Source organism: Numida meleagris, chromosome 4, assembly GCF_002078875.1.
Source record: "Numida meleagris isolate 19003 breed g44 Domestic line chromosome 4, NumMel1.0, whole genome shotgun sequence".
NCBI classification, from domain to species: Eukaryota; Metazoa; Chordata; class Aves; order Galliformes; family Numididae; genus Numida; species Numida meleagris.
The window spans coordinates 35,933,532-35,949,952 of NC_034412.1; the positions used below are offsets into that span (position 1 = coordinate 35,933,532).

At 43.6% G+C, this 16,421-nt stretch overlaps 1 protein-coding gene and 1 long non-coding RNA gene across 6 annotated transcripts in view; one reads left to right on the top strand and one right to left on the bottom strand.

Annotated features, from left to right (window-relative positions):
- Positions 4,349-16,421, top strand: part of SMAD1 (SMAD family member 1) — a 57,655-nt gene continuing 45,582 nt past the window's right edge. Inside the window, exon 1 of one of the 5 annotated variants that reach the window (XM_021395453.1) lies at positions 4,349-4,426. The gene's annotated coding sequence lies outside the window, so the exon portion shown is untranslated. Of the gene's footprint in view, positions 4,427-12,630; positions 13,086-13,526; positions 14,714-16,421 lie in introns of those variants that run through there. The other 4 variants (XM_021395452.1, XM_021395450.1, XM_021395451.1 and 1 more) reach the window with 4 other exon arrangements.
- Positions 9,075-12,273, bottom strand: LOC110398098. Its single transcript, XR_002438200.1, has 2 exons — positions 12,089-12,273; positions 9,075-11,588 (listed from the first exon to the last, which is right to left on the bottom strand). It is a non-coding gene; the product is annotated as an uncharacterized LOC110398098 (long non-coding RNA).

Below are 16,421 nucleotides of genomic sequence, written 5' to 3' on the forward strand. Positions count from 1 at the left end.
CTGGATATCAAGCACGTCATGAGAAAATTTGCATGCCAGAGCAGACCTGCTGCTTTGAGAATATAGGCAGGTAAAACACCGAAGTGTTTACATCTGTGTAAAGTCTGTCCTAACTCTTCCCTCATGTGGTGCAAAAATATTAAATTCCTCACTGAGGAATCTCAGTATTGGCCCATGATCATGACTTGTTTCACAACACACAGAATGGTGGTGTTTGTGCCTGGTTTGGGATATGGCTGTTTTATTTCTGCTACTAACTGATGTTGCCTCCAGGTTTTCCTCCATGTGCACAAAGTTTCAGTGTTTGCATATTAGGCAATGCAATATCTTTTTTCCTTATAACTACTTGTGTTACAAATCTTAAAAAAAAAAAAAAAAAGCCATAGGAAAACCACATGGTGTTAGGAAAAGACTTTGCTTTTGCAAAACTCAGATTCTAGGGGCAAACTATGAGTAGCCTGTTATCTTTTATAATTCAGGGGTGCTGTGTCTGGGATACTGGTTTTAGTGTGGATGTAGCCCTTTGCAATCTCTGGATTTTGTTGGTTAAAATATTTGTTTTTTGCTACTAAATATACTTTAAAGACTCTCCCTAGATTCTCCTCAATTACTATTAGTGTCTCTGCTGCTTCTGCCAGTGACTGCATTCTATTCTTAGAGGTGTTATTTTGTCAATATCTACTGCCCCTTAAAATCACTCTTATTTATTGCCTACAGTGTACATGCAATACCCATCTCTCATAATTTGCAGATGATCTCCCGGAAATGCTGCCAAAATTCCAGGAAGGCTTTGGGATGGTCCCCTTTACTTGGTGGATATAGTGTTTAGTGGTGTACCATTTCATAAATGCCTGCCATGTTTTTTTCAGTTGTGCACCTGCTGTGGCAAGAAACCAGCAGTGGAGCCACAGCTGCCTTCCTGAGATAGAGCAGACTGAACCAGGCAAGCAGAGAGCCAGAAGTAGGCGTTCCAATCACCGTATTTTGGAGGAGCCAGATCTTGACTTTCAGCTCCTTAACACTGAACTGCAGCATGCCATGGATCTCATGCCAGAAATAAGGTTGCCTGTTCATAGTACAGACATGTCTTTCATGTTTGAAATTATGTCTAAGGAAGAACTGGAGATAAGACAGATATTGGCAATGGGAGAGAGGAGAAGGGAATTTCTACATTTATTAGTCATGCTGTTGAAGAAAGAAGAAAGATTTTATCACATCTATCCTGCTGAAAGCAGGGCTCTGGGTTCACAAGACCTGCTGGTAACAGTGTGCATCTGTGTCTACTCTCATAGGTGCTGATTCCAGAAGGCTGATCCCACTTTCCTTACAACAAAGAGGAAGAAGGTTCTGTTGTTGGGGTGTTTGCTGTATATGTGCCCATGTAGGTATGGCCAGTAGATGAGAACGAAGCTATCGTTTGTCCCAGCCTTTCAGTAAATTTGACTAGAAGGGAACACAGCACTAATTAAACGGAAATAGGAGGAAGATATGTAAGGCACGGTGTGCTGGTCCAGTTGATGAAAGGGCTGAAGTCCTCCTGGCTTCCCACTGCTTGGTAAATGCATACCTGGTAATTAAAGTACTTACCATGAATGAAATAAAGAGTAGCAATGCTAATAGAATTACAGCACTCCTACTTATGGAAAACCCTTTAATAGCAAATGTTTGAATTATTTAATAATAGGTCTCGTTGTTTTTCTGGTAAGAGGAGCACGATCTCTTTAAAAAACCTTGGCCTCCTTTCCAAAATGTTGTTGCTGAACCATGCCCCACCCCCACATAAGCAACACCTGCATACCTGCAGGGTACTTTCTTCTTGATAGCTTGTATACCTTGATAATATATGTTGGTGGAGTGGTCTCAATTAGTGCAGTGTTGCCATCCATTTTCTTAACACTAGTGCATTGCTGTAACATTTACCAGATTCCCAGTGATGTAACAACTAACTTGCTCTGCTCCTAACAGTCTTTTTGCTTGTTGGTAGCTACTGTGCTGATGAGTTTTAAAAGGAGACCCCACCTCAGCCAGGAATGTATGCAAGGAATAGCAGATCCTAGCAAGAAAAGGACCAGACGTGCACTGTGAGAGCTGTACGCAACAACAGCCTTCTCAGCAAACTGCCAGTGTTTCAGAGTGGTTTTGCAGTGCTGACTGACTGCTTAGGACACGTGTTAAGCTGAGACGGGGGTCAGTGCCATTGCTCTGAATGTAGAGAAATGCATAACATGTCCCGTAATCCTCAAAGAGCAGATCCTCTGTGGGCTAGAAGTATGATGGATTTTAAGGAGGAGTGAGGCGTTTGGGAATGATATAATATTCAAGGCTTCCAGAAGTCCTTTTTCACCAAGCTGTATGTGCTGTGCATCCTTCTAAGAAGGAATAGTTAACGTGCAGAAAGACTGCAGAGGATAACGTTCTTAACCTCTTGACACATGTTATTGAAGTTACGAGAGGGACTAGAGTGGTTTTCTAACCACTTGGTTAGAAAATTGAGCCAGTTTTCTAACAAACTTAAGGCTACTTTCAGCCATTTCTTTTCCTCCCTGGTAGTGTGGAAGGGCTGTGACCTGAGCATTAGCACTGCTGCGTGCTGAGGATTTTCTGCTTCCGGTAAGGCTCTGTGCAATAGAACAGGTATCCTCTAATGGATCCTCTGACACACTCAACTCATAAGTGGTATATTGATAGATTAAGGTCATATTTCCCCTGTTCAGTGGAGGAACGGGGAACTTGAGGCCAATGCATTTTCAGATTTTTACACATTTAAAATATAAATGTGGTAGATTAGGTGCTCCTTTGTGATGATGAAAAAAGGAACGTAGTCTTCATCATATGGGAAGGAGAGAAAGAGAGAACAATGTTAGGGGTGAGACCAAAGAGGTAAATACATAGAGGAAAAGAAAATCACAGTGCAGAATGTAGGCTTCAAAAAGAGGCAGGGGAGAAAAATATGAGGCTTACTGGGTTAGGACAGCAGGAGGTAGATAGATGGCTGGCAGAGAAACAGCAAAGGCAGGCGCCTGCCCACAAGAAGGAGCTGCACATGTATCAGCTGGGGAGGAGCTGCTCTTACCATGCCTTGCAGGATCAAAGAGGAAGTTGAGTATTTCTCTGTGTATTTGTATGGTGTATAACGCAATGCAATTCTGGTCCTGATTACTAGTAAAAGATAGTATAGACACAGTTAAAAAGCATCTCATACAGACCCAAGTAGAAAAGATGAGACAAGGCATGGCAAACCACTGGCTGACCTAGGCTATCACTCCTTATTTTGTTCCTATTTATTCGTCATAGAGCTAATTAGTAGTATATTACAGAACTGAGGTCATTAAGACTTAGGCTTCTTTGCATCTTCTCTTGCTCATTTTAAAACTAACTGGAGTGTTTTGGCAGACAATGCTACTGTACCCCTCTCCCCCTTCCCGCCCCCTCCCCCCACATGTTATTTTGACATTTGCATGTGGTCACTGACTTTAGTAGGACTTCCTTTCTGTATATCGCAATGTCTGGAGACTTCTCAGAGTAGATGTGCTTCATTCCTTCTTTCGGTACTGCTGTCCTGGAGCACGTGGGAGCAGCATGCAGGTTCTGCCCCATGCACCTCACGTGAAAAGGATCTCACTTGGTGTGTGCAGACTGGGAACTGAGCTGCCCTGCAGAAAACTTCAAGAATGACAGACAGCACTGGAAAATCAAATCAACTTTAAAGAGAAACACACAGCATTTAGCTGGGTCTGCAGTGATAACAAGCATTTTCAATCACTAGATCATGAAAACTGCACCATGCAGGGATAATTGTCTCTTATAAATGGCACTGTAGTAACTAGGAGGCCGGTGATCTGTATTTAACATGATTATACACCACAAATCAACAATAAGGCAGGCACTGCTTCTCTGATTCACTTTTGTCAAAGGTGATAAGACAGAAAGTAAAACAAAAATCAGAACAAAGCGAGTATAAAAAATGTGAATGCTTTTCAGCCTAAAAATTCTGTAAATTAATTATTCTGTAGACTGATATGGTCAAACACTACATATATATGAAGAACAGAAGGTTTGTAAATTCACTTTGGCCTTAGCGATCCCTCTGTGGGCAGTGTTATGCTGCGTGGGAGATAGGAGACCTGATCGCTTGGAATCCCCTGGGCATTTTCTTCTTGAGCCATTGGTGCCATTTGGTGCCCTGGCTAAACTTCAGCTTGGTTATTTACACTCTGACTACTTAGTTCCCCAGGAAGCATAGTTGTCACTGTTTTTAATGAGTTTGAGATAAAACTTTGTATGTTTTGCTTGAGCTTGACAGTTATATGCAAAATTCTAAATGTATATTACATTTTGCAGGCAAAGATAATGATTAGAACCAAAGAGCTTGAAACCAACATAAAGATGAACACACATTAAATCAGAATCTGGGAAACGAGTTGAGGTAAGAGTTGACTAATTAGTGGTGTGAATGAGTGGAAATGTGAGTGTAAAAGGAAGAGAATATATCTGTAAAAGAATACATTACATAATCTGCTCTATTTTTGCATACGTCTTTCTAGAAAGTTCTCATGATGTTTTGAGTCTTAAACCAACTTACATTTCTGGCTTTTGGTGTCCTAGTATTGAAAAACTTTAAAATAGGATTTTGAAAAAAGAGGGCCGGCAGGTTATGCCAGGATCAAAGTAACCGAACAATCTTCCTTCTCTATTACATTGCCTCTGAAAATGCCATGCCCTCAAGCAAAACCAAGGGTGATTTTTTTAATTAATCACAAAGCATGACTGTAATTTTATTTCTCATCTGAGAAATGAGAAATCTGCTCCCAGCAGTACAATGACTCTCAAATATGACCAACCAGGACTAGACGGGTATTTCTGACATCTGGGAAGTTAGCTGAGAATTGAAGCAGTGCCTTAGCAGTTGTCATCTGAATCCTATGTCTGAATCCTAAACTGTTTCTTAAGCTATTTGTGTTTTTCCTGGAGTGTATCTTATCTGTGCACTGACACACTGACCAAGTTTGACATCTTTTGTTCAAGATTTGATGAGATCACAGTGTGAGACTGTCTAACTGCAGGCCATAAATTGTTGCACTCCTCCATCTGGTTGCTCTCTGACAGGCGTATGCTTTCCTTAATTGGAGTGATATACTCTCTATCAGTGCCATCTTCTAGGTGCTGAAATCCTTAGGAACATGAACGACTGAACTGTAGGGGTGTTACGTGCTGTGCGACAGTACTTTGCAGAAGCTGGACCAGCTGTGTATTGACTGAAGCCCATTTCTGATTACAGGTTTTCAATTAGAATACGGCAGGGTTGCTATCTCTTGCTCTTTGTGGTTATCGGAGGACTTCCTTGTGATGTTGTCCATACTGAACATTTGATCCTTGTCTGTAGAAGTGATACTTTTCTGCACCCAGATAAGATGCTTCATACTGAAATCGATTTGTCCAAAGAGGCACATGGGTCCCTTAGTCTCACTGACTGTGGAACTTTGAAAACTGCTTTCCTAAGTGTTGGTGAGCCATGTGGTCTTTTCCTCTGATTCAGCAGAATCTGTGGATATGCACAGCATAATTCAGTCTTTAGAACTACGAGGGCTGCTCCGAATACAATGCCCCCTATTTTCTTATGTTGGCCCATGACATTAGAGGCAGCTGGGGTTGAACCTTCCTGCCTATATCCTGTTACATGTTGTTGCCATGCTACAGATGGCAGCACAGGGGCAGTCTGACAAAATGATGTTTGACGTAGAAGTACGTATAAAGCGAAGGTGTGTCACTGAATTCTTCCATGCGGAAAAACTGGCACCCATTGACATTCACTGACGCTTGCTGAATGTTTATGGAGAACGAACATTGGAACATTGGATGTCAGCACAGTGAGGTAGCGGATGGTGCGTTTCAGCAGTGGTGATAGCGATGTGAATGACAAGCCATGTTCTGCATGGCCATGCATGTTTTTGCAAGCATTGTATGCAGACTGTTGTTCATTGCTGACAAAAATGCATAACTAACAGTGGTGACTGTGTTGAAACATAGTGTTTTGTATCCAAGAATTTGCTCTATCAAATGGTGTTGTTATGTTCTTTGTATCTGTTGTAGTTTCCGTGAGATAAATAGGAGGCATTACTTTCAGAGCAACCTACGTATATTATTAGTGTACTAAGATCATCATTTGTCATTCAGGTTGCCTCCACTGAGACTATATTGATTTTATGTATTCAGAACTTCATCAAATATTAATTTTCCTAGGTGTGTGCTTCAGGCAGAGTTATGTGTAGAAAATGTCCGTGAAAATGTTCAAGTATTTCTGAAAACAAGATAAAGAATTGAACAAATTGATTTGCCAGGGCTGAAAATGTTAGGATTTTTATTTATTTATTTATTCTGAGAGGCTGTCATACTCCTGTCCACTTGGGAAAAGGTATAAATTTGGCAGGAAAAGGAGAGATGATTTTTGTGTCAGGAGATGAGCAATGAGCTGAAAACCAGGCTCCTCTTAGTCTCAGTTTTACAACTAGGTATTGCAGAAACCCTTTTCATAATGGTTAGCTGCAGCATAAACCTGGTGGGGAAAACAAAATCACTGAGCATTATTTCTGACCACTGTTTGTTCTATTTGTTGAATGAGATGGATCTTTTGGAAAGAACGTGTGTAAGCAATCAAGGATTGGTGTCAGGACACACCTCAGCTGAATACTTAGGATGATACCAACAACACTGATCTAGGTAGGTCCTAACATTCAACAATCTAGTTTTGCAGTTTTGGGCTTATAATGGGGATTTATAGATGAGATTTGTGCAATAATATATGAAGCGTAGAGGAGGTTGCTTTTAAATCTACTCAACTTGTTTGTCAAAAATTTAGCTATTTTTGGTCTACTGAGGAAAGAAGAAGTTTAAAATTGGTCTCAATGCCTTTGTCATGTGGGCAACATTTTCTAACACTTTGTATGACTGCCAGGACACTTTTGAAGCCTAAGATGTCATTTTCTCCTGAAAGTGCAAATAGAAACCAATACATATACATTTGTTCTCAGGACTTACCAGTTGTTGAGAACTCACTAAGAACTCATTGCCATGGGATGATTAATTAAGTAGTAATTTACTTACTCTCCAGAGCTTAGTTATTTCCAAACCTCACGTAAATGAAAACTCTGGAATTAAAGAATACGTGGAAGAATAAGACATAGGAATATATGCATACCCTGTGCTCAGCTGCATCAGCTTCTTTATTTGAGCATAAAGAAGCATTCTGAAGAGTGAGTTATTTTTTTGACAGGGATCCTTGTGATTCTTTGGCATCTTTTGTTTGTGAACAGTGGACGGACAACAGATTTTTTTGCTTTTTACCATATAATGCAGGGCCCGACATATGCTTTTTCAAATATGCAGCAATCACACCAGCTCATTCAGTTCCTCAGTTGTATCACTCTTTCTCTTTGCTTTCTGTTATTCACCAGGAAGCCCAGCTTACCTTAGCTCTTCTAACCCCATATGTGCTGTTGTACTCAAAATGAAGGAGTTTTTCCTTGCTTAAAAAGAAATGAACTATGTCTATCACAGTTTCATAAGCCATTTGACCTTTCTCTCTCCAAACTCCTGCTCCTGTGCAGGATCAGCACAAGGATTTGGACAACCACACAGTGAGCCAGATCAGGGAACCGATTCAAATTAAAAATGAACTTGGCCCCTGAAACATTTGTTTTTCCCAACCACGTCAGTTCCCTAGGCCTGTTCTGTTTGCAGCTGTACCGGTAGTTGTGCCAGCACAAATGAGGTGGGTGACACAGGGTTAGGGATGTGCTGCTCTTGTGGAGGAGAAGGGGTCGGTCTGTTTCACTGCTGACTTGTCCAGCCAAAAGTGACACAGGCAATGTGAATTAGAATTGCACTGGTTCAGAAAAATTGATGAGAGGGTTCTGAGTTCTTCAAGATTTATACTAAGTACCGTTTATATGGAGAAAGAAAATGAAGCATGAGAGCACTTTCTTTTATGATGTTTTTAATCAATTGTGATGTTTTTAATGTGGAATGAGCTCATTATTTTGTCATGAAATATCAACAAAACTTGGAAGTGAAGGGATGCATTTAGATGCTGTATATGCAATTTTGTTAGTCTGGTGTGACATAGTTGCCTCCTCTCTGGGTATAAGGGAGATGGATCTCTGTATCCAGTTACTATGATTTGCTGAGCCAGTCTCATCCCAAGGTCCCTTCAGTCCACAGGCAGTAGTGTAACAAGCTGTGACACACAGCTGCTCCTGCAGCACCAGTTTTTAGTGTACTCGTTGTATGGTGCAACCAAGTGACCAAGCAGTGAGAGCCCAGAACTGCCAGACCACCTTTGATTTCTTCTCTCATAGGGTTATTAGCTTTAATTTTGTATCTGCCACCTGTCTGAATAAATTTTAATATATCATTCTCTGGTGTTTTTTTGCAACAAGATGTAACTGGGACAAGGCTGTAAGAACTTGAAAATAGTAACTAAAATGGGAGATAAGATTAGTCTTAGTGGTGTCTTCCAAGAAGCCAGTAATAGAGCAAGGTTATTCCAGTTATGTAAATCTTCTTAAGCTAAGTGACTAAAGGGAAATTTAATTTTAAAAGAACCAGTAATGTTTGAATACACGGGGTCCACTCTCTCTTACTAAAGTGAAAGCCAGCAGAAAGTGAATCTACCTTCAAAAGCTTCTAAACAGACCCAGACAAGATGCAAAGGGAAAATTTCACTCCCTAGGAAGTACAACGGTGGTGCAGCATAGTGGGCAGGAGTACTGTGCTCAGCTGCAGTCAGAGTCCTCCCCTCTTTACCAGTGATATAGTATTGCTGGAGCAAAGTCCTTACATTAGAGTCTACAGAGAACACAACCAATAAAGGACATAAGGGAGTGCCATGCTTAGCACTTTTTCTCTGCCCAAACCTCTCAGATTCATAACTTTTAATAAGAATCTTGGCTGTTTTAACCACATACATTAATCTTAGGCAAGTCATGAATTTTGGTCTGAATCCCATCATCTCATGGATGGAGAAGATGAATGACTTCTCAATCTGATCAAAGACCTTTTTGGCATCTGCAAATGGATTTAAAGCAGAAGTATTATTTAATGCAACAGAGGAAAATACATATAATAATCTTGTAAAATTATCAGTTCCACATTTATTTTATATAAATCCCACTTAATCATGGTAGGCCAGTTTAGGAAGAACTTCTAGATTAGAATGAAATTGTTCTTCTGCATGAGTGAGAGTCAGGAAACAAAGGTACGTCCCAAATAGGCTTTTGACTGTACAAGGACAAGCTCATGAAGGGTTCATTTTAGCAAATGGCTGGACCCACCGAAGACTGTGTATAGAAAAGCCTCGCAATTTCTATCTGGGATACCTTTCACAACTTAGTTCCTTTATGTTGGTGTGCAACCCGTACAGTGTCAGCTCAAAGCTTCTTTTCAGAGTAGGCAAAATAGAATCTTGATACTTGGGGATGAGGACCGGTCAACTCCTGACACAGAGTATCTTCTTTTGGCTTCCATTGGGAGATGGAAGAATCGCTTTTGTGGGAGTGGCATCAGACCAATTCCCCCAAGCATTAACCGCTTTAAACAGCTCAAGGAACCATCATTCTCACATCCCCATCCCCCTGAAAGTGCTGGTGATGGGAACCTCTGCTAGTCACACTTAGCCAACCTTGGGTAGGCACTCAGGCTGCTGAGACACTACTCTTATGCTGCTGGAGAGCAGAGGAGGAAGGAGAGCTGCCCCAAAGCCTGCTTTGCCCAAGCTATCCACCGATGCCAGCTGAGCACTTGGCAGCACAGGCGAACAGGAAAGAAGGGGGGCAGGAGGATTGTATCCTCTTTAATAGGGACAGGGCATCAGATGAGCAGCTCAGCCATTGCTATCATTTTGATGCCCCATTCAGTTGCCCTTTGGAGGCCACAGTTCAGCCAGTCCAGGTGCACTGTCACACTTGCGCTGCTGTGTAGACTGAAATGACTTGGCCCAGCTCAAATCCAAGTGCCTTTCTCAGCAATGGAAATCAGCTGCCAGTGCTGTATAACCATGGCTAACCAGTGCCCTGATCCCAGATGGGTTTGGAGAAGTATACCGAGCTCTGCGCTGTTATGGTGACCTCTTAAAAATACTTCTTACCTTCTGTCACATGCTGTTTTCTGCCTGAGGCATCTTTCCCAAACCTATTTGTATGACTGCTGAACAATCTGCATATCCAGATTTAATAATGCTGCGGTGGGAAGTGTGTTTAATACCTCATCTATTGAAAGAAGACAAGCCATGGAGAATAGAGGTTGATGAGTACTGTTTTACCAGACCAGAAAGAAGGAAATTATGAAATCAAGTGTCCTTAAAAAAATGTTCTTCCTGACAGAACTGCTCTTCTCCTTTCAGAAAATGCTGTTTGTGTTTTCCCACGCTAGAGCAACATTGTAATGGCCAGAAAGAAAATGACTCCAGTGATTTTAATGCAAATAATAAGTTGTGTGTTTGATACAATTTAATTATCGGTGAAGCTCTCCTTTTTGGCAGAAACCTCGTGAAGTAGAGGTGAAACAAAGTTAATATGTTTGGTGACAAACTTTCTCCAAAAGGCACTTGCTATCCTTGGAATTTCTGTGGATAAACCTGGTAAAACATAGGCTGCCTGGCTGAGATTATCGGGAGATAGTAAATCGTAATCTGCATATAAACTCTAAGTGCAGAGAATGATTGAAAGCTAGTAGTAGTGGTAGCAGTTGTAGTCATAGTATTTCTCAAATATTCGTTACGTGGTGTAACAGAATAGAAATATGCAACGTAATTGAGTATCCTTTAGCACTGTGCCTTCTGATGAGCTGTTTCTGAGAGAAGGATTTTAGAAGTGATTAGGCAGGTGCTTGGTGAGATTTTAAGAAGTATATGAGGAGATTAATGTTTCCTTTGAAAATGTTATTAGAAGTTTATCTAAGTATTCCAATTCCATTAAAATTCAGGCTCGGGGCCCTATGACTGATGGTGTCATCAGTCAGACTGATGTAAAGATAGGCTGCAGGAGGGACGGTTCCTTTCTTTCTTCATTGCCACTAGGCCCATGTAATGTTCTCTTGCAGCAGACCAAACGACCGTGTTGTTGCAGAGTAGGACTGAGAAAAGATAGAGATAAGAGAAAAAATGTCCTCTGTCACACCTTAGGTAGCACAATTATTCATCCCAGCACAGGAGTAGCATCAAGCTGTGTGCCTGGGTGTACGTCCCCCTCTGCTCTCCTTTTTTCAGTTTCCTTATGTTATTCAGAAAAGCTAGCCAGACTTCAGTGATGTGTTAGGTTGTATTAAGGTGAATTTGGTGTATTGAAAATAACTGCTGGAGCTGAAGATGGCAAATGCGCAGAGTCCGGGTGTGAGATGCTGTTGGTACTGCTCACACAGAATGACGGGTTTCGACAGCTAGCTATGAGCTGAACGTTGTAAGGTAGAGTTCTGACAGGGCTGTGTTCCAAGGCAGCCAGGGTCCTCCTGGAAGAGTTTGGCCGTGGCACACTGTTTCTGCTCGCCCTCCAGTCTTCTCTCACAATCAATCTGTCTTAAGCCAGCTCTGACCGGCCCTGTCCAGAACAACCATTCGGGTTATTAAACATCAGCAAAAGACCGTACCGGCCTATTTTGTTTCCCTTTATAGTAAAAGCACATATTAATGTGATCCTCCCCAAGCCTCAATCTAAGTAGAAAATAATTTGATTCTCTTATGCCAAAGCAAACCAACCAGTCAAGCCTAACGACAACAAAAGAGGTAAAAATGTGGTTCTAACAAGACACCTGACAAACTGCAGTGCTGCCCTAATTATTGTCTTGTCATATCTGTTTAGTGTGACTCATGCACTGAATAGATGCTGGAGCAGCGAGATACCACAAGCCTGCTGCCTGTCCCAGCCCTGCCAAGGCAGCCTGCCGAGTAGCCCAGGCTCTGGACGCATGTCAGGTCTTTTCCACGAGTTTCTCCATGTGGATCACTGAGACACTGCCAAGCTCTTGGCGCAGATGTTGTAGTCTTGCTGTGTTTTCAAATGAGGCTAATGCCATCCCTAGAACCTGCCGGTGTGCGTACCGTGATGTAATGATGTAGGCGCGGGTGCGTCATTATCTTTTCCTGTCTTTCGGTCGTTGCTTCCTATCTCCTCACAGGAGTGATGACTGGGTGAAAGCCGAGGTATTTGCTAAAAAGATGAGTTTCCGTTCGGTCATCTGTGCTGTGTTCAGCTGAGCGGTGTGGAGGCCCTGCCGGCACAGGAGGTAGCAACGCTTATCTTTCTTCGAGCGGGCTCCGAACCTTTAGCTGGGTGCGCCTGGCAGCAGACTCGGAGGGCGCGTTCGTTTCAGGCCATAGGGGTAAAATCTACGGATGCGTGAGCGCACGATTTCACAGCTTTGCTTTCACACACGAGGAGTAACTCTGTAAGGAAGAGGTAGCCCAGAACCCCGTTGGGTCAGCGCGCTGCCGATCGTTCATCGCGAGCCCTTGGCGCTCGGAGCGCCTCGCGCAGCCCCAGCGGCCGGGCCCTGCCGCACCTCCCGTGGGAGCCCGCGGAGCGAACGCGGCGGAGGCCGAGTCCCGGGCGGGGATAAAAGCACCGAGTGAGTGGCCGCGCTCTGAGCCGGGGCTGGGCGTGCGCAGCGCTCCTAGCGGGGCCCGAGCCCTGCTCGGCGGGGGCGGTAATTTGGAGAGGATCCCTTGCCGGGCCGGTGCGTGCGCGCGCGCGTGTGTGTCCGTGCGCGTTGGCAGCGGTAAGTGGAGGCTGGGCGGCTCCGACTGCCTGACGCCAGCGCGACCAGATCAATCCCGGCGCGGAGGCAGGGCGGGCGCGGGGCTCGGCCCCTCTCAGCGCCCGGCGGCCGTACCACAGCCGGTAACAGCTTCGCGGCCCCTCGCCTCTTCCCGTGGCGGGCGCCTGCACCCTTCTCCTCCTCCTCCACCTCCTCCTCCTCCTCCTCCCCGCGGCACCGGGCCGGGCGAAGGTCCCCGGCGAGTCCGGGAGAAGCGGCTCCGCGCCCTCTCCCTGCCGGCATGATGGCGTCCCGCCCCGCCGCCGGCCCCGGCTTCCCGGGTAGGTGCGGGTGCCGCCGCGGGCTCGGAGGGAGGGGGGCCCGCGGGAAGCCGCTCCTCCGCCCGCGGCCGCCGCCCGGCCCCGCTCTCGCTGCCGGCCCTATTGTGCCCCGGCCGGGGACGCGCAGCGCCTCGGGACGGGGCGAGCGCCCGCCTTTGTTTTTACGGGGAGAAGCTTTTCGCCTCGGCCGGCCCCCGATCCTGCCTGTGTCGTGACTTGATTTTCCTTTCTTTCTCTCCGCAGCACCCCCCCCCCCCCCCCTTTTTTTTTTTTTTTTTTTTTTTTTTTTTTCTTCTTTAACGACAAATTTCTGCTTAGAGGTCAAGGAAAGTTCACTTAATTTTTTTCTTCCTTGCCGTTAGAAGGTTGGGATGCACGATATTTCCTCCTCAGCGTAGTTTCTTCATATGCTTGGGCTCTGCAGCCAAATTATCTTATCCTGAATATAGATCTTTAAAGCTGATTGAAATTTACCAGTGTGGAAATACTCGGTCATGCATTTGAAAGGTTCTGGGCCAAATCCGGAGTTCTTTTTTGTATAAACTGAAGTCAGTGGGAGTGTGACTGAGGAAGCAGTGCTGTGTGCTTGCTCTTTTGTTGGAGGATCAGTCTGGAGATATGTGCAAACCTTCCAGTTTGCTGTTATGTTGGACAAATAACTGTAATTTAGTCTGAGTAACTGTCGTGATTGTGGTGTATTTTCAGGGAAAAAATTGTTTGCTAGATGTAAGTCAAGTTACGAGCGTTATCTGGGAGAAGGAGAGGTGTTGTGAGATGGAGGTGCGCAGGAGCGCGAGTAGATGTGTATTTCAGACATAAGTGAGTGGGAAAGCTCATTGCCTTGAGACGTGTTGTGCTTTAATGCATGTCTGTGCTTAAGGATACAGCACCTTGAGGCTGACACGTTTAGGGAAAAACTGTGCTTCACACATGTTATAGCTGATCCTTCAGATTGCTTTAGCACACAGACGGGTAGTCAAAAAGAGAAAACATTTTTCGATCCTCCAGTCGATCTGTGTGTTTTTAAGCAGCACTCAAGAATAAGACTAAGAACTAGAGCTGAGCTGGCCCACAGAGACTGTGTTTCTTCCCGGGCATGTGTGTGCAGCAGCTCTCCAGCCCGTGTGGCTGCCGGCCTGCACCTTGGCCTGCCAAACAATGGGAACGAATCATGTGAGGAAACTCGAGGTGTCAACATTGGCTTAATTTTTTCTTTTGCTTGTCTGTAATTACTCTGCTGAATTACAGGAGATTAGTTTGTTAGTTGCAGCTGGTTAATATTCCTTCTATTTTCGTTCCGAGTTGGAGAGCTGTGCTGTGAGGCTTGGTAGAGGTTCTCATTGGATTTCAGTGCAAGTTTGGAGTTCTTGCTTCATCCCTGTGACTGGGAGATCCTCGGGATGGCACTGAGAGCTCTGTAGCTCCTTTTGGGATTCCTGCCCCAGTCTCAGGGATCAAACCCTAGTAGTTTACTTCAGACTGGAAGGAGGAGCTTGAAACAAATTTTGCTCGAGCTGGGTGATTCTAAGCCCTCCACAGCTACTGGAGAGGATCAGTTCAAGGCACGATCAGGTTACCATAAGGGCAGGGATTTGTCCTTGCTGCAGTTTTGACCCCGCAATCACTAGGTATGTAAACAAATACATTTTTTTCTTACCCTGTCCTGTTCGACTTGCCTTCTTGTGTACCCTGAAAGATGTGATGATCCAGTGCATTTGAGAAGTGACTGAATAAGCAGATGGAGGTCTTTCCGTTTCTATGTAAATATTAACTGTCAAGTCAGATGTATGAAAGCCGATGTGCTTTTACTGTTCATCTGTAGCTTGAACACAAAGTAAGGAACTGAGTGCATGGAAGAGTAGTATAATGGTTCAGAAAAGCACTTACCGTGTTCCAGAATACTGGGAAATTATTCAGGTTGAATTCTAAGTTTAGTTGCTTAGTATAAAAATTTAAATTTCAAAAATGAAGGGGTTGTGACTTTTTTTTTTTAATTGAAACATTAATGCACTGTATATCACATGCGGCCAGTGGTCTGCTTTCTGAGGTCCAAGCTGTGTGTGTAAAATAAAAGCTTATTTGAGGAGTCTTAGCAAGCCTAATGGAGGCATCATCTCAGCTTTATAAATAATGTAACTTGTGCATAATGGGGAGTCCCTGGAGGCTGCAGAGAAAGCATCATTACCAGCCTCTTCAACCTGCTGGAGATCTTAAATTGATTTACAGCACTGAACTGGTGCAAAATGATACATCAGGATGACACGGGGTCAACCTGTAAAAGTCTATGATGTGAGGCCGTTAGTTCAGTCATCATAATTGAACTGTATTATGAGGGCAGCAAAGCAAGTGTCTGTGACATGTCCCATTGTGCTTCAGATGGGTGGCTGAAGAATCAAATAAAGGGAGCACCATGTTTATTATTTAAGTTATGCGAAGAGTAGCTGAAATCTAAGTTTGTGGTGCTGTGCAGAATAAATGCTGAACCAATTTAGGTCGACTCTTAAGTTCTTCCTTGCAGTCAGTAGCAGCTGAAATAGATGAAGGTGTGTGTTCCATGGAGGTGTGTGGAGTGGAAGTGATTGTGAGTGGGCATCTCTGAATTTTATGTATATTTTCCTCTAGTCTCCAAATCACCAAACTTCACCTGTACACTGTACTGTCACTTATCAAATGCACAGTTAGGCAAAAAAAGCTGTTAGTCTCCTTAGTGTTATTGTCCTACTAAGCTCTGTAACTGGCTATGGAAATGTTTTAGTAGATCTGAGTTCTTTTATAAGACAGCATTTATTCATAACTTGAAATATATGAGTAAGCTCCTTTTAGAACAGAGACGTTAATTCTGAATATGGGTTGGTGTAGATAATCCTGCCTTCTTGGTGAAGGTAACTGGAAGCTTCACATTCATGTGTATGCTCTAAATAGCTTAGAAAGGAAGGTGGCATGTAGCAAAATGTTTCCTTTATTGCATATTAAACTGTCTCACACTTCTGCTGATACAATCACTGAGAAGTGTTTTGGGCAAATCCTGTTAAAACTTTTCTTCTTTCCAGGGGTCAGTATGCTAGTTGGAGATGGGAGAGGTTTGATTTTACTGGTAGTTAAACCAACTTTTCTTACCTGAGTTCGCGAGAACTCTATGCTACATCTCTTGAGCTTTCTCCCAGTCCTCCAAAAAGAAACATTTCTTATTTTTAGTCGCAAGGGTAACGAGAAAGCAAATTTTGAGCAATATGGGAGAAATTAAGAGGAAAAATAGGTACTGGCTGTGAAAGAGCTGTTAGCCTTCAGGTTCAGTTGCATCTCAGTAAGAGATGAAAGCATGACCTGACATGCCGG